This window comes from Megachile rotundata, chromosome 10, assembly GCF_050947335.1.
Source record: "Megachile rotundata isolate GNS110a chromosome 10, iyMegRotu1, whole genome shotgun sequence".
In the NCBI taxonomy this organism is placed as follows: Eukaryota; Metazoa; Arthropoda; class Insecta; order Hymenoptera; family Megachilidae; genus Megachile; species Megachile rotundata.
In genome coordinates, this window is record NC_134992.1 from 14626752 (window position 1) to 14645256 (window position 18505).

Sequence of the window (18505 nt, forward strand, 5' to 3'; positions counted from 1 at the left end):
AAAAAGTTTGAAACGACGAGAGCGATATTCAATTCCCTTCGCGATTCAGTTTTCCATTTTTCCCCGATAAAAAGAGGAATGAAAACGCGATTACTCGCGTTTCGAGAGAAAGACCGTTCCGGAGTTTATTATTTGCAGCTGCGAGGATCCGTGTTTTGGGAGTCCGTCGCGTTCGAGCGTGTCGTGTTAAATTTCCCAGACAAACGCTGGTGGCAGAGATACAGAAGGATCGAGATAGAAACCCGGTCTGTTTCGAAAGCTGTTTTGACTTGCCTTCCTGCCCTTTTTTCACGATATATACCAAATGTACACGGTACAAGCGCTCGTGTCGCCAGCAATAACGTGGAACGAGTGGCGCTCGACGAGCTCGATTTTCACCTGGCGTAGCAGTTACGCGGTGACCTGCAATCGGAGATTTTCACCGGTGTCCTGCACTTTTGCGAGCGAGCCTGCACCTGCGTATCCTGACACGAGACCCATTTGCCAGACCATGCGAGTCATTGGCGTTTGGTGGCCTTTCCGCCTCGTAGCCGATGTACTAGATAAAAATTAAACTCGCCAAAGTATCACCAGAAGCTGTCTCCTCAAAATTCGACCCTTTTTCACGCGGTCCGAACGTCCAAAACAGAAATTAGTTTTCGTCCAACAGGACAGTGACCGATGACTAGAGCGACCGTAAAACGATAGAAAAAGAGAGAACCGATTTTACAAATTTTTCGAAAAAAGGAGTACTCTTCGATACTCATTACGCTTCCCCGATAATCAAAGAGTAATCGAGCAATTTTTATCCAACGAGGGAATTCTCGCGCGCATCGGCGAAAGAAATACAGTGCGAGCGAGCTCGTTTCATACTCGAGTTGGCGTATTTTCAATTATGAGGATTTTTGGTTCGTTTCGAGCGATTTTGCTCCCCGATCTAGGCTGCGAATTGCAATTAACGACGGACAAGAAAGGCGTAACGTAGAAGCTCGTCAGGAATTTTGGACACTTCGATATTACGCATAATTCTCTCGACGTCCCCGATACGTTATCTGGTTCTAATCGATCGTTCGGTTTCGTCCCGAGTTTTTCCTCTGACGTACTTTTGTACCGCGTTTCGATATTTTCCTCTATTTTTTCTGTTTTTCAAATCCGCCCGATAGAACGAACCAATTTTTTTTTTTAAATTGAAATCCGTTGCATAGCCGGATGATTCTAGTTTAAACGTTCCGAATTTTTCCACGAAAAATCCTTGCCTCGCGAATTCGTCGAAACCGCCAAAGACGCGGTACCGGAAGCGAAGTCGATTCCTCGATGTTTTCTTTTATTCTCGCCGTTTCCCGCGACGCGAGGAAGCTCGAGATCGTTACAGCGGACAATTCGCCGGGATGTTCTTCCGCGATCCCTCGGCTCGTCGAATTTCGAAATGTTTTCGATAACGACGAACATTGCATAAACGAGACGTGACGATACCGTGCCGCGATTTTCGCAGAGTCGACGAAAGTCCACGAGAACCTCTTCCTATTGGCGACCTTTCGCAGTTACGTACTCGTTCGCGCCACTCGGAAAGAAACGCGATTTCCGATAGTCTCGACCGTTTTTAAGGGTTTCGATTTTTCCGACGAGTTAAAGCTCGCTCGCACGTGCTGCACCCGCAAAATCGTGTTCATTTTTGCCCCGGCTTCTTAGAACGGTCGATAGAGAGCTAGAACAGATTGCCGCGTTTCATAAATGGAACAGATTCGCAAAATTTCAACAGCCTTTTATTCCGCGAATTGAACATTTCGCGATGTAAATTCAGACGGTATCTCGAATATCCTCCAGAAAAATAATTGCTGCGGAAATTGTTTAACTTCCTTGTAATCCGTACTCGAACGCGAAAAAGCGAGATTAACTTCGATGCTCAAAGCCGTTCGTGCTTTTCGCCGAACAGAATCGTCTGCGCGAATAAATCGTCACGGTGGTCAACGGTAGACGTTGCGTTACGCGATGTAAAAGCGCGCTAGCCTTTTGTGTCTCGGAACGAGATTCATAAAATCTCGTCGTCCCTTTCGTTCCGTCGGTTTGATTACCGTTGTAGCGCGCCTACTTTATTTGCACGCTGTTCGCGCGAGTATCGCGACGAGAGATGGGAAGAAAAAAAAAGGGGGAAAGAAAACGAAAAGAGGGCGAGGGGGTGGGTGGCCGCTCGCGAATATAAATCCGGGCAACGACGTGAAACGGGCATAAATCTCCGGTTTAGAACAAAGACTCTCGCGGGGGAGTGTTTGCGCAGAGTCCGTTAGGCAAACTCAATGGCCGAACGCGAACGACGGCCAACGGGCATTCGTGCTTTTTATCCGTTCGTCTTCTTTCTCCCCGGTTTTCTTCCTTCTTCGTCCGGATCCAGGGCGGACGTTATTTCCTCTCGTTCTCTCGGCGCTCCGTTAACAGCGCGAAACGACGATTTCCAACAAAGCGGCTCGTCGACAAAGCTGCGTACAGCTTCTTTCTACCTTTCCCCACCCTCGACACGCGCCGACACTAACACCCAATTTCTACGTTCCTTTTTCGCTGCTTCGCCGGTGGCTGAGCAACCTGGCAGGTGTTCTGCTATCCAATCTACGGTCCCTGCAGAAATACAGCGCGGTCCTAACTCTTTGGTTATACACCCGTTCGCGTTTAACCGATTCGAGAAGGATTCGCACAGTGATTCGTACTTTACACTAAAACTACCAAACCGGTGAAAGGACCGCTCCACAAGTTTCTTATTATAAGGAACACATTTTGTTAAAATACATTTCTTGAAATCAGAATTGATTCAACATAAAGAATAAATGTGTGTACTAATTTATGTTTCGTCGTTTGTTTATTTATTTTTTAACTTCATTTTTAATTTTAAGTTGAGTACACATTATGTGCCGGTAGGTTTAATGTTAATCTACAATCTCAGTAAACTCTACAATGTAAAGGCAGATAAAGACCTCGATTCGACCTCGATTACGAAGATCATAATTAAAATTGAACTCAAAGTCCAATAACGGTGAAAATACGTCTGGTTCAGAACACGTGAACCGTAGTGTGCGTGACGAGTGCGATGTTGTAGGGCAAGGGGTAAAGATCGATGACCGCGAACAAACGGTGAAATCCATCGCATTTACTAAAGCGTTTCTGTTCGTTCTGACGAGAATCGTCTTTCGTTATTGACTTCTGTCGCTCCACGCGTTCCAGCGAAAGTTGCGAAGCTATTCTCTCGACTCCCCGTGCGAGGGAAAAGTGGTTTCTCCCGAAAGGCAAGATTGGCCGTAATAAAAGTTGTAAGTGGTTTTCGTTGGCAGGACGACGGGTGTTCTGATCGAATCAGAGTCGAGTAGCATTAGGAGCGTGACATCGGCGACTACTCTCTCGCAACGCGAATCGGTCATAAGGTCGTGGAGGGACGCTCGGACCGGGGATAAGCATCGACGCGAAACGTACCGAAAGATCATGTTCGAGATATTCGAGGACGTTTATAGGCTCTGTAAAGATCGAACGAGCACTCGTACCGACGAAATCGATCTTCGTCGTCATTTCGATAAGTGCTTCGGATGCGCCCCTGCCCCGTGGCGCCGCTGTTATCCGTCGAAACGCGAAAACGACGCTTTCTCTCGGATAGATTGAAAAAGATTCTTTCAAGGGATTAAACTCGGCCGGGCCAAATAGAAAAGCGAGAGGCAGCAGTTCCGCGCAAAAAGCATCGATCTGTTCGCGAAACGGCCAGGGCGAGCCAGGGTCTCGTCGACCTTAGCACCGTCGAGCCACCGACGATATTTTTCACCGAGACAGGGACGAGAATGACCTAAGGGAAGAAGATGGGTAGACGGCTCCCCGAGGAAACACAACACCTAAATTAACCGTGGAATCTCCCCCGTTGCTCTCGGATGCTCGCGATGCCTGGAGATACACCCTCGTTTGCAAATTGGAGAACCGACCATCCCCTACCTTTCCTCGTGACCGTCTCGTTTCGCAGTCGCAAAGGGTGCTAACGGAACGAATAAAGGAACGCGAGTCCGCGACGCGATAGAACGGAATCTGGTGAGGGGTGAGAATTACTGGACGGAGCGGTCGCTTCGAAAGCACCAGAGAATCCGATCCGGAGGGTTGGTCGGATCCGAACGGGTGTGGGCGAATTGCGACCAAGGGGAGACGCTAAACAGGCTATTGTCGGAGGCTGCTGGAAGTGGAAGCTGCTTCTTAAATCGACCTATCCCATCTTCTCGCGTGTATAGTTTGCGAAAAAATATAGCCCGGTCGTAAACGTAGCTGGATGGAGAGGCGTATATTCGCTTTATCGTGCCCGAAAGAGATGGTTATGCGGATCGTTTCCCACGAGCTTTAAAACTGTCAGTCACGACGTTAATAAAAATGTCTTTCCGATTAACGAACCACGACGCTAAATTTGTACACCCCCAAACAACGCGGAGTCTCGTAGATCGTGATCAAAATTGGTTGTTTCAAGCAGAGAGTTCGCAAATTGACGAAACGTCGAAAGATATCGTCGAGAATTGTTCTCGGTCGAATTGTAATCTCTAGACAGGTTCGCCGAACTGTAAAGGAAGACGCGGGAAACGACGCTCGCGACTAAACTTCTCCGCTCGACAATCGCGTCCCGAATGAACCCTGTCGTGGCGGGTACATCGCATTGTAGAAGCGCATTGTGCGCGAGTTTCTGCAGCCTCCTCTAATGACTCGGGACTGTCTCGCGAGCGAGCAGCGACAGACTCGCCGCGATTCACCCACCGACCGTAACCCATCCTCGTCTCACCCTCGGCTGTCCTCTCCCTTATTCGTCCCTTTGTTTATGCGTCTGTCTTAATGCGGCCGCGTAATGTCAGAGTTATGTTTTCGGCCGCCACACACGACGCCCGCTTCGGCTCCAGAGCTTCGCGCTGCAAACGAGCCACGAAATTCTCCACTCGCTATTGTTGCTTCGCTGAAAATTATCTTCTCAGAATTCCGACCGGGCGTTTTCCTCTTTATCCTGTCGGACGTTACCGTCGCAATTGCTCGCAACTTTCTCCCTCTTCATACGCATCGATATCGCTACCGGTTAAGAATATTGCTAGACGTAACGTTGACCCAGAAATTCCGTTCGGATCTAACTAGCCTAACTGTAGGGTTGTGGCGAGTTTCATTATGAAAGCGATAGGTGATTGTGCCTTAACGAACGTCGTTCGCAATTTTCGTGTTGTTCCAACAACGAAACCATTCGGTATTTCATTTTCTTCCTTCGAGGATTCAAATTATCCTGGCGCGGTTGTTCTTTCCCGCAAACAGAGTTCGCTTTCGTTGTCGCCGCGGTCTCGTTGCGCCGCGATAAACGAGACTTTGCAGCGAGTTTGAATTAAAACTGTAACTTTCCATTTAAATTCCGGGCACGAGCCCCGCGCGCGGTGCACCGCGATGAATTCCACTTTGCCCCGGCTAAATTTGAATCCGCCCGTGTCCCCGCCGCTCTGGGGCTCGCGTTATTTTGTCCGGCGTCATCGTCGCGGATTATCGCGTGTAATAATAATCAATTTGAACGCGGCGCGGTCCGCTTTATTCGCTCGTCGTCGTGCCACGCCTACGATCGAAAACGGGAGCTCTTCGTTCCGTGGCGGCTCGCAAATCTTTCGTATCCGGCTCAGCTCGCATCCAGTTAAACGACACCACCAACCACACGGGATGCTAACTCGTTCTGAATTATGTTCTTCGCGCGACGCTCGACTGCGAGTCGTTTCGTAGTTCCGCTCGACGTTTTGGTACCCACGGGTATACATATAGACGCGGTGATCTCACTCTGCGATCGAATCACGCCGATGACTCGTAAGCTTCGCGGGGACACGTGTTAAGACAAATTACTAAAAATAATATTTCACCAAACGGTGTCGAGCATGAAATTCATGGAATGCCGTGTAGAGATAACTAAGGATACAGAGACGTAAACACGCGATTCTGTACATGGAAATTGATGTTGCAACGAGCGTCTGCGTACCGTGATATCAATTGCCGGAGAATAAATCTAACGACCCAGATAATCGCGCCTAGGAAAGGAGATTGAAATTGAGATCGCCGCTTCTGGGAGAGCAATTATAAGTGTACCGTTTCGGAATTATTCTTGGGTCCGTGTACCGCGATGCTCATTGTTTCGAAGTTAAACGAGGTCTCGAAGAAGCGGCGCGATTTCCTCGTTGCAGCGAATCCAAGAATAGCCGGCAGCGCTTAGCGACCGAGTAATTATTTTATAAACATACCGCTCGTTAAGACGATATCGTCGAATCGTTCGCTGCCTCGCGCTTCGATCTTTCTCCTTTTCGTTGTTCGAGCCCTTTCGTCGACCACCGACGGCGAAAGATCGCGTTCCGCTTTTAACGCGTATATTTCCTTGGAAGAAACGAGCGAGACTCGTCAGAAGCGAGCAATATTTTCGCGCAATTTAACGAGAAAGTTGTACGAAACGACGAGATGCGCAGTTTCCTTGGTTCCACGAGAAGGAATTAAAGCGAGGATAAAAGCTACCCCTCGAAAGTGGATCGGAGTAATACCTCGGCCAGGAGGCTCGACGTATGCGGCCGTATTCCGTGAAATACGATGCAGCCCCGTTACGCGGCCGAGAACGTCGTAACGATACTTTACGCGAGCGCAGTTTCCGTACGCGAAATTCCGTGGCTCGGCAGCGGCCGTTTCCGTCGCCGAGAGATTTTAATATCCTGTCCTTTGATACCCTTAAAACTCGTCGCGTTCAGACTCGAGATATCTGTAGCCGCGATCCAATTCCCTGAATAGAGCTCTCGAAACGAATGGAGATAGCTACCGCATCGAGTTACGTGGCCCTCCCTCTTTACCTATGTAGCCGCGTATCTACCGAGCCTCATCCCCCGGTACACGCTGTTCCTGTCGTTCGTTTCGAGCGTTTCAGCCGGTCGCTGCCGTACGGAGATCCAACACGCATCGGGCCAACATCGAATCTGTTTGGGATTTAAACAGGGTCGCGCGAAATGCTAGGCATTATTAAACGGACGAGAAGCAGCAACGGGAAGATTAACCGCGCTCCGACGGATCGAGAATGGCACTCGTGGAAGGATCGGTTACCTAGACGCCTGTGTACGCGCGTTCGATCCACCCGATCCGAGCATGCGATCTCTCTGAAGGATTTTAAATTTGGGTCAAGTATTTTCCTTTCGGCGAACTCTCCATCGTTTCATTGGACCGCTTCGTTCCCTTCCGTGGAGAACTGAAATCGGGCCTGTGTTGGCTGTACCATTCGGATCGTGAAGATACACGCTCGACCAACATGCTCTTCTCGTTCGAGGATCATTAGGGATCCTGCGTCGAACCATTCGCCGTTGAAAACCGCAGAGTTTTGTATCGTTCGGGTTCGTTTCGCTTCCGACCGATGAAACGTTCGAGAAGAAAGCGAATGCGGTGGTTGGCCAAGGTTCTGGCAGAGCCAACTTCGCCGACGTCGTCCTGGGGGAGAAGGAAGCTGGTGGCACCCTTTGTCGACCGGCGGGGCATTGTTTCCACTGGCCATAAATTGTCTCGTAGGCTAGGCACGAGCTTCCTTCCTTCCTTCCTTCCTTCCTTCCTTCCTTCTCACCCCTAACCGCGAACCTTCTCCCTTCCTCCTCGCTTTTCTTCGCCAACGTCTAGCCTCGATCTACGACGCCGACCACGAGGGTGAAACCCACGGTGCGACCCTCTTGCTATCGATAACGCGCCTTCCTTTACCTTGACCGTTGTTTACGCGACAAAACGTGTGCGCTGTCTCGCCAGAACTTGCTCCTCTTTAACCGTCGACCTAACATACATTACCGCCTTCCGTATTTCATGTACCCGTGAAATGGTGTCGTCGTTTTCGTTCACAAAAAATTAATTTACCATAATATGTTATAGTAGTAAGTACAGGCATTTGTGTACAATAGCGTTTCCATTTACACGCAAGCATACACCAGTGAAAGCTCTTGCGACACCGTTCGCTCCACCGTCATCCCTTAGGTGGCATCGTGGCTTCCGGAAAGCTTTCATACACCGTACACGCGCTGTCTATTCCCTCTCGAACAACGTAAGGTTACTTCTTTCAGCCCCTCGGGGAGTAACCTATCGACTTTGAAACAATACCTTTAGCCGCGGGAGGCCGTCGTATCGACGACCATTTACGTCGCTTATGACCGAGAAGGTATCGAGAACGTAAACGGGCGTGCACTCTTCTCTTCCGCAGGGGGGCGTCAAAGTTGGCTCATCCATAAGCAACGATAACGCTTACCCCGAAAATCCAGCCTCTCCTTACAGCGGAACTAGATCGTTCGATGAAATATCGAACAACGGCAGAAGCGTCGAGGGGAACGAAGCCGTGAAGAATTGATAATTCATTGCTGTTCGCGGGCCGAGGATGCTTATCTGGGATTTTCAACGTCCTCGATAGCGAACAACGTACCCGGTGTGGAGTAACGTGTTTGCACAGTCGTTCATAGGGGACGACGAATCGGCCAACTTAAATCCGGAAGGATATCTCGCGTACTCTTCCCTTTCACGCGTCCCACTCGACTCGATTCGACGACTACTACTCGAGGGAATCAGAGTCGCGAGATAACGCGCGCCGCTGCAGCTGTTGCCACAAGGGTCGCGCAAACGACGTTCCGAGCAAACCTATCTCGCCATTAATTCGATCGGTTCCCTATCTACCGTTGTCCGGAAGCGAGCCATTTTTCAACAGACTCGTCGCTGAAGGCCGCGACTCGGCGACTGGAAATATCGTTGCGTTTTGAAACGTTGCGTCTCCACCGTTCACTTTGACGCCCATATAATGTATTGAATGACACGAAATAAAAGCATCGTTAATTGCATTTTATTAATCTATTTTTGTCGTTGGCACAGCATTCTTGAAACATTTGAGGAAAAAGAACACTCGAAGAAAAAGAACAAAAGAAAGAAGAGAATCTCGAAGTTGAAACATCCTGCAGACGCAAATTTCGGATTGGCCGTGATCCAGTCGCACGGTTTATTGGATCTGCAGATCGATGCGTTTCGATATTGTGCTTTTGCAGAGATTTCACTTGCTTCCCTGTGTACCCGTGTAATGCCTCCCATGCTTTCGAGTCGAATTTCAGCGAAATAAAGCAAACATTTGGACCTTTCGTACTCGACGTCAACCCTCTGGTTCTCAGCGTTTGGACCATTCTCGTGAACGCGGCAACCCCTTTCGTTTGTTTCCTCCGACAGCCCGACCGGATACGAAGCCACTCGGAAAGACGATCTTAAATTTTCCCGAGGGCACGAACCCGGCCGGCACGAGGGGATAAGAGTCGAAGAACGATTTTGCGCGGTAATCAGAGGCACGAAAGGGGCTACACGAGCGTGAACGCTCGCAAAGAGGCAAGCCGACCGAACTTCCAGCCTCCTGGTTGCCTACGGGTCGTTACAACCCCTTCGCGGATATGCAAACTCGACCAGCCGGGGACACGATCAAACGTGTGCGTGTAAATATTCATTTGGCCGATAGCGGGCTGTGGTGGTGCGTGGCTGCGCCGATTTAGCGGGCAAACTTCGAGGCTCGATCGAGCTCAGATTATACCGTGACAGAGTTTCAAACGGCCTTATTGCCGGGATCTCTGGGTACACAGAGATAACCGGCAAGAAAGGGTTAGCGGTCGTCCCACACGAACCTTCTGTTCCGGTGTCTACGTTCAGGACACCGTTTCCACCGATCTTTTCTCCCTCACGCACCCCTTTCGACCCTTCGCCGAGGACTTGGCCGCGGTCCACTAATTGAAAGCTTCCGTCGTATCCGCAAAGAGGACCGTGCCTTCTCGACGTAATTGTTTCCTAGCTTCGACGAAAGCGGCTTTCCTTCCGTCTGTTCTTCTACGCTCCTCTTTTCCCTCTTTCGACCGCTGACAAACACGTCCACGGAAAGCCGACGGTGTGACGACTATCGGAAGTGTAAACTTCTCTTTAAATTCCTTCTTTTCTGCGCTTCTTTGATCGAACGTTCTACGGATGATTCTACAGGGACACGAAATCGATGCGTCTTCGGATCGGTAACAGTCATCCGTATTCGTAACATTCGATAGGTGTTTCTTACTCTTGTGCCCGGAATACAGATCCAGAAATCGTTTCTAACCAGCAGTCGGTTTTTACGAAATTTCATTTTCCGGAGAAATGCACCTCTGCATTCGAAGTCTTCGAGATCGATACGGCGTCTTTCAAAATTTTGTCCATCTGTGATCCGCGTTTTAGAAATCTCTGATCTTATTTTTCACGATTCGAAAACTTTTTTGATCAAAAGTAATCCGTGACTTTGGAGAGGTTAGAGGGGTAATTGATCTAAGGAAAATTCGCTGGAACATCGAAGCGTCTCTCGTCGAGATTAACGCTCGACGGTTTTTTCGTCGCCGAGAAGAAAACGCATTCCCAAGGAGAATGCAGAAGAACGTTCTGTCGTTTTTTTTCGGGTATGGAGTAGAGAAAGGGGAAGTTCGTACGTCCCTCGAACAGGTGACGTTACTTGCGCGAAAAATCCGCCGCGAAACTTTTTCCTCGCCGCGGAAGAGGTACTTAAAGTCCCGTTAGATCGCGCGAGAACGACGCGGAAGCGAGTTCGAAGAAAGTTTTCTCGAATGACCTGCCACGTATACAGGGTTTTTCTCGTGCACGCACGCGTGCGGCCATTGCACGCCGCGTCCGCCATTAGAAACAGCAGCAGCCAGAGCTCATCAATTTTTCTTTCGATTAAACTTTAAATTCACCTGGACTGGACAAAATTTTATTTCGTTCATTAGCCTTCGAATAAGCGGGCGAACATTTTGCACGAGGGAATTGCGTTTCTAAACATGCTCGAAATTCCTGATTACATTTCCTTGGTACGGCAGTTAAGAAAACGAGATCACTTTCGAAATTAGAAAATTGCGTTACTCCGCGTGGTTGTGCGAGCGTGCAAAGGTCATTACGATAACCTCGTTGAAACGTGTGGAATCTACTTAACGCTTTTATGGCTGATGTTACATGTTCGAAACTTTAGCATGTAATTTTTCATACCTTTACTGCATTGTTCATAACTTAAAGATATATCGACTTCACGATGTATACACTTATTAAAATAGCAAACAAAACGTGTTCTCCTTTCCTGAAAAAAGATACGGATATCTTTCCTTTGTGAGACGCGTTTCAACAATACGAGAAATTCATAATTTCATTCGTAGAGAACTGGTTAAGACCGCGGAAGAATTAATTAAATTTTGTAAAAGAATGACGCCGAACATCAAAGGCATTGCACGCAGCGGGAGATTAAAAACATTTTGAATTGATCGTGGGAATTTACAGACCTCGATCCTGTTAAAAATATTTACATGAAATTTGTATAGAGTTGTATTTGCCTCGAAGAAGGAATTTCATATTAATTTTTGTTCGCCATTAAATAATAGCGTGGCCGTTTAATTGAAACAGGCTGTAAATCTCAACGGCGATACTCGAAGAAAGTGAAACGAGCGAAAGAATGACAGATGTCTTGAAACGAAAACATTTCTCTCCGTTACGCAGCGAGAAACGTATCCTCGGGACACGGAATACTCGAGAATTCCAGCTCGAAGAGGGTCGAGGAACAGCGATGGAACTAGCGCGAAGGAACCAGGACAAGAGACGACCACGGGGCATGCAAAGTTGACTTAAAAAAGCGGGGAAAAAGTCCGGAAGGACAGAGCGGAGTCAAAGAGGAGGCTCAACACTGTCCAAAAACAATTCGGAGCAACGTTGTTACTAGAGTTCGTTGCCCTCCATGATCGCTTCGACTGCAGCTGTCGCCCAAGAATGCAATATGAGTACATCTACGTGCAATGTAAGTTTTGATGAGACAGATAGAAGCGTATGCATATGTAGGATTCTCTGTAGGCTATTTTTTGAAGTACCCCATAAGTTGAATTCTTCTCCATAAGCTCCTGACCTTAAACTTCCCCCCGGTACACCAACAAAGCTTTTCAAAAACTAAAGCTCATATTTCGTAATAAACAGTTGATTATGCCTCGCGCAAACAACGCGAAAATGGAAGCGGCGAGACGGATATAAAAATTATTGGCCGTCTTTCGTAAATGAAGACAGACTAGCGCAGCCACGAGCTAGTTCGACTGTTGCATAATGCAGCGGCCTCAGTAATGCACATTTTAATTACGTTAGGTATGGAAGGCTAGACCGTCAGCTGGTGGTATATAGAACGCGAACACTTCTGGTTTAACGGCTACGTATCCGCATTATCGGTCCAGCTACACGGAAAATCAAATTCGGCTCCGCATTAGCCGCCGCTGACGAAGGTTGCCCACCGGACGAGAGAGCCGTGACATTGCAGCCTGAATTAATCATATTTTAAACGCGTAATCGAATCAAGGCTCGTGAAAAAAGCGACACAAAGCCGCAAGAAAGAGACCCTCGTCAAGGCAGTTTACACAATTTATTTATCGACGTCTGTCAAGAGGACTCGACGGCTGATCTGCCACATGTGTGGACTTCTGATGTTGCTAGGAAGGTCTACGAACTGCGATAGTTAATATTAACGTAACTTGAAATTTTATACTCTTGATTGCAGGTTCCCTTATCTTTATTTATTGCGCTACAACGACCTCGTTTGCGCGAGGTACTTTCATAAATCATTTTATATTCCTCGGTCTCGATAGAATAACTTGTCATCCCCTTATAGATGGCAGCCCTCGTTTACTTAGCGAAGTAATTAACCAAAGTCAAATGAAAAAAATGACCGTTTTACCCAGCGGTGCCGGAACTTTACCGAATGAATAGTTAAAAGATAAACCTGGCGATTCTTTGCCGGCGGTGCCACCCCTTCTTTGCGTACTCTTCGTATCCGAAACAGCGCGGGATCAAAAATTCAAATCTCGACGGTAAAAAGCCGCAGCATTTTACGTCTATGGTCACCCGTGTTACGCTTTCACGAGGGAAAAAGCTTTCAGAAAGTCGGGCGCGGTCGATTCTCGACGTTTCCTTCTTTTCGCAGGAGCACTTTAATTTTTATCGCTCGCTCGTAATTTTCACGAGCGGTATAAAGCCGGGCAACAGAAAATAAATCTCCTTGGCACATCTCAATCTTCCGGCGAGTTATTTCGTTCCGAAGTCGTTCGAGGTAAAACGATAGAAAAGAAATTCGGGCAGAGGCTAATGTTCGTTTTCATTTGCAATTCGATCGTGCCCGAATAGCTGTCGGAGGAAACGCGTTTAACGAGGATTAACTCGTACGATGTCCACGCAATTAGAGTGGAACAACGACGACAATGGCGAAGCGAGCACGCACGGTCCGAGCACCACGGACCGTGTCGTTCATACGGAGAAGTTATCCCTCGTAATTCAGAATTCAGGAGGCATTAGCATTTAGTGGGAAACTGTGTACACTAAACACGGATATGGTTTCATCGCCTACACTGTCTGAGCCAGTATCAGCGTTCCACGATTCATGGGACAAGGTATCGGACGAGGCCGTTTATGGATAGCCACAAGGAAGGTCGACCTTTGGCACGACACGGCTTGCCTTGAGTAGCTCGATGCAGCTGTTGTAACGTCCTATCTGGTGCATCAAGTGCCGCATTAGTTCTGTAAATTACCGTAACGGTAACTGGCTAACGCTCCACTCGCTGTGCATCATCTTCGGCCCCGTGGCGCCAGGTATCCGACCATCGGCTTCTACGAACATCATCGACGAAACTTGCGCTACTTTCGCTCCTAAATCCTGCCGACACCTCCGTGGGTGTAGTCCGTCTCGAGGAATTTAAATTAAAATCCCGAAAGCTCGGGGAGCGGCGACAACGATAACCCCAGAAACGGCGTAAATGGGCAAACTCGACAACCTATTTCTTCGTTAACGTCTTTCACGAAACTCGTGAAACGAGCGTGGACACCGAGTCCGGCTCGTAAAACCAGATTAATCCTGCCCGGACAAGGATATTCTCTCGAGCCGTGTAGTCAGCGAATCTTGCCGCGACTAGGGCAACGAGCTCCTGTATCATCGGACGTCCGAGACGTCACAAACTCTGTCCAGGAAACGCGAGAACGCTCTCGCAGAATATTGGACACCAAGTGCCAGACAGTATTTCACGAATCGCGAAACTAACGTAGTCGCAAGACCACGCAAGTTCCTTCGCCGCAATGGATTTCCTCGAAACTCGAGCGTCGTCCCTCTTCGGTCTTTGCTACCTCCGAATGCGATGCCGATAATTTAATAATCTTTTGTACGAATGATTTTCGGTGCACGGAATTCCGTGTTATTAAAAGCGAAGATCAAAGCGTTGACCCAAAATCTAGCGAGGCCTCGGGCTACTCCTGCCAAGGAGATTGTTTCATCGACGACCCTCCAGTTGCAGCTATCCAGAAATTCCTGCGAAAGTATCTCGAGGAGTTCGACAAGAACCGTCCAAGAGGATATTTATCGAGGAGTTTACGTGGTAACGGCACTCGATTACGTCACTACCGGAATTACCGCATTTTCAACGGCAACTTTCAATTAATATCGGGCCACTCGCGAACCGGGCCGTAGTCCGTCAAACTCTCCTTAGCCACGGGAACGTTTTACGCGCTACTAATTAGTTACAAGAAGTGGAAACCATTAAAGTATCGGTCGCGCCACTTCTGGAATTTCTTCGCTCGACGAAGCTTAATTAACCGCCTCATTAACCGGGCCTCGTTTCGAAGGATCCAAGTACACCCGGTCGCGTTCTATTTTAAACGTATTTGTCGAAGTGACGCGTTTCAAGGCGTGGCCAAATCGCAACAAGTAACAAGCTTCCTCGCGACAAACTATTCTGGATTCCCCGATCGTCAAATAGCGAAACATATTGCTTTCTAAATTTACCCAGCGACGAGCCGCTCTCCATTAACGAGATCACCGCGCAACGTATACGTAACGTATGGATAGCGCCATATCGAATTTTAGGTTACGTTCGCGTCGCGAGTCGCAAAATTCACCGCTTTATTACACCGGGTTCGAGTGCTTCTTGCGATATTCGTAAATTTTGCTCGTTTGTCCAACACCGAGGGTTTTGGTGTCTCGATGATCCGTAACGCGTAGGATATAAACGATTTAATTAAAGTTACCGAGTGCAATCATCGATGACCGATATAGTCCGGTCACGAATTAATAAAGAACATACCTCGAATGTTTCCTGGATCGTTCGCCCTTTTATTGCCCGCGTTTACGTCCGTTCTTCCGAACCTTTTTAATCTTGGAGAAAGCAACGCGATCGACCCGGGGAAAGTCGGGCAAACCGATAAAGGGCCAAAGATTCCTATCCGGCAATCGAGATAATTGTTCGATAACTGATACGCGGTTTTAGACGGATCTTTCGACGCTGCACTTAGGAATAATTGGCGCCAGTTGCGTGTCGCGCGTTTGTACGCGGAAGCCATGTTGGTTTTGCCAGCGACGCCGATCACGGGGACCAAAGGGAGAAAGCGAGGGGTGGCAACGAGAGGGTGGAACGGTTTCGAACGGCTGGCTGATCTGATTATGTTAATGCATAGCGAACTCTCGATTGATAATTGCATCGGGGATCGCGAACGCGGAGAGAGAGCTCGAACGCCATTCAGCCCTACGGTTCTCGTTCCCGAGAGTGATTATCTATGCTAAACGCTTGGCTCGTTAATCGTCATACAGTCGCGAACGCACGTTCGTACGCGCATCTACTGTGCTCTTTTTTTTCATTTCCAAACGTTCCGTTTATTTGGCCGGGGGTCGCCCCTGTAAAAACAATCTGCCGGATGACTCGATCGATAGAACAAACGTTTCGTCGAACGCTGATTTTTTTATCCAAACCCTCTGCGCCGTCACGATTTTTCTAATGTAACGTTCACAGAAATATAACCAGCAATTTTTTGCGATCAATCTTTCTGCACCTTCTTAAAGACTAATTTAATTTCCGATAAATCTGAATACGTAATTCGAAAATCGCGCTCGGAGAATTCTCGTTCGATTTGCAACAAATCGACACGTGTCTCCTTAATTTACCCGAAGCCACAGTGGCAGAATTTCACGAGTCCCGTAACAGGGCCTTATAAAGATAAATTTTTCCGTTCGAGAGCGAGTAGAATCGACGCAATCAACGTCGACAAAGTTTCGCTCGGGCGATTCGCTACAATCCGAATGAACGGGACACGCTCGACCCGGTAACCAAAGGGGAGAATTAAAAATAACGCTGACCCGTTTGGCTCGGGCACCGGACGCGTGCGAACGCAACGTCCGCGTCAATAAACGGGCACTTTATTGTTCCGAAAATTAGGGAAATTGCGACTAATGCGGTCTTTTAATTGCGCGGAGAGCCGAACTTTACCGGTGTTTTTATTAGTGACACGGGCTATCATTTAAATTTCAATCGGCTTTTAGCGTCGGTCGAGCGAGTTACGAGAAGACGTTTCGTAAAACAGGCCGTATGGTCGAGGTCACTGTTAGTGCCACTATAAACGCGGAAACCGTGCTCCCGGATGAAAATTACAGTAATCGTCGCTAATTTGACCGTTTAATTAGTCGGCCACGCGGCAGAAGTATGCGTCGAAACTTGTCGTTTGTCACGAAGCGTTCGAAAACGTTTCGAAATTGTACAAAATGAATATTTTGAAAAAGTATTTTAATTACTCGAAATTTGTTAAGAAAAATGAAAGGAGAAGATGCGATTGATTTTTGGATCTAAAGTGAGCCATCAACGAGTCGAATAGCAGAAAAGCGCATCAAAGCGATGGAAATTTGAGGAGCAGAGAGAAACTAACCTACCGCAAAAACCGCTGTTTTTCGTTTCACAGGGCCCTCGTACGCGGCCTCGGTTTGACTCGCATTAATTTACCCTTTGTACACAACGGTTTTTCGCCACGTTCGACCGGTCGATTTCGAATGCGAAAACCCCCGATGAATCGAAGCAATCACCGACCGACAATGTTTACGCAGCGCGGCCCGCCCGTGCGTATTGTTTTTGCGCTCGTTTCGTCTTTTTCCCGCGAGCACGCAGGACGCGTACTGCCATGCACGCGCGATCACCGTTCCTTTTTTTCGCTCTTTGTATCGTTCTAGCTTAGCCAGGCACCGGCGTTTATTCTGCTGTTACGGGGCTGTTTAGTCGAATCAATCTCCCTCGGCAGCACGTGGCTCCGAGCCGATGCTTTCCACCCTCTGACCAACCACCATCGGCTAGCTTCGACCGGTCGACGAAATAATTAAAAGTTAGTGTTTACCAAACGAAAGCAATCGGTTGCCCATCACCGGTAACAACTGGATTCAATTATTAAACTAAACGCGCCACCGCCGCCTATTGCTTTCTGTCTGCTGTCCGAATCGAAAGATATTTCCCGACAACCACCAGTCAACCGGATGTTCCCGGGCGAGAGAGGGCGGTCTTCGAGGGAAACCCGAAGACTTTCGCGAGAAGAAGCAATGGATTTCTGATCCGACGAGCCCGGATCCGCGCCTCGTCCCATCGAACCTCTTTAATTGGAAATCCACGTGACAATGGCACCCCTTCATCCTTCTTTCCACCGTCCTTTTCCGACGGCTTCTTACTTCCTCTATCCATCGACTGCTACTTCTTCTCCGAGCCGGGCGAGAAGTCGACTTTTCTCTCGAGTGGAACGACCAAATCCGAGCATCTTCAACGACTCCGATCTCCGACGACCATTCACCGCGTTCTGACTCAATCTCTGGCCGTCGAAGATTACTGGAAAATTTCTCGTTTCGTTCTATTCGCGTTAGGTGAAACGCTCGCCTACAACGTTCGCCAAATAACAGCCGGGAAAAAATCAACCGACCAGATTTAATCTTCTCACGATCGGTTAAATCGAGGCTTCTCTATGGCCTTCTTGAAATGTTCCACTCAAAATGCTCGTTACAAGGAAAAAGGTAATTGAACGTCCAAAAAATGTCATCGAATCATTCCACTTTTCTTTAATCTCTTCTCGAAGTTGTCAGAGTTAAACAAATTAATTGAACCGATCGATTTTTCTTCGTCCCCGAATTCGTCGGAACGGAAGAAGTTTTTGTACAAGGAAGGAAAACGAAGACGGCTAAATCGTCGTCGGGTTAACGTCCTTTTATTGAATCGTTAATCTTATGGAAAGGGATCCATAAGATCGATGGAAATTGGCGAGACACGAGCGGCGCGTCACCGATCCATCAACGATCCAACGCGATTTCCTGCGGGCTGTGGAGAGTCCGAGGGACGAGGATCAAAGGACACGTCCAATTATCGGCTGTCACGCGGCTCCCAGCGAGAGAGACGGAGTAATGGCGCGAAAATTGCGTAAAACTGTCCTCTCTCGACTCGGCCGAGGCGAAAGCTCCAGGGGTAACCCGCTCCGGATCTTCTGCCCGAGATTTTCCTTGCTTCCTGTCTCTTGACAATGACGTACGATCGAACGAAAGACCCGACCCGGCCGTGGATTAACGCGCGCGAAAATTGAAATCTTGACGTTTCAATTTGTTTGCGCTCCGCCTGTCCCGTACGTGAATTTCGAATTTCCACGAATTTTCCCTTCGTTGAAATTCCTTCGAGCTTTT

At 48.3% G+C, this 18505-nt stretch overlaps 1 protein-coding gene across 2 annotated transcripts in view; it reads left to right on the forward strand.

Annotated features, from left to right (window-relative positions):
* pxb (putative Hedgehog signaling attenuator pxb) overlaps positions 1–18505 on the forward strand; it is a 214997-nt gene that overhangs the window by 20829 nt on the left and 175663 nt on the right. The window lies entirely within an intron of this gene.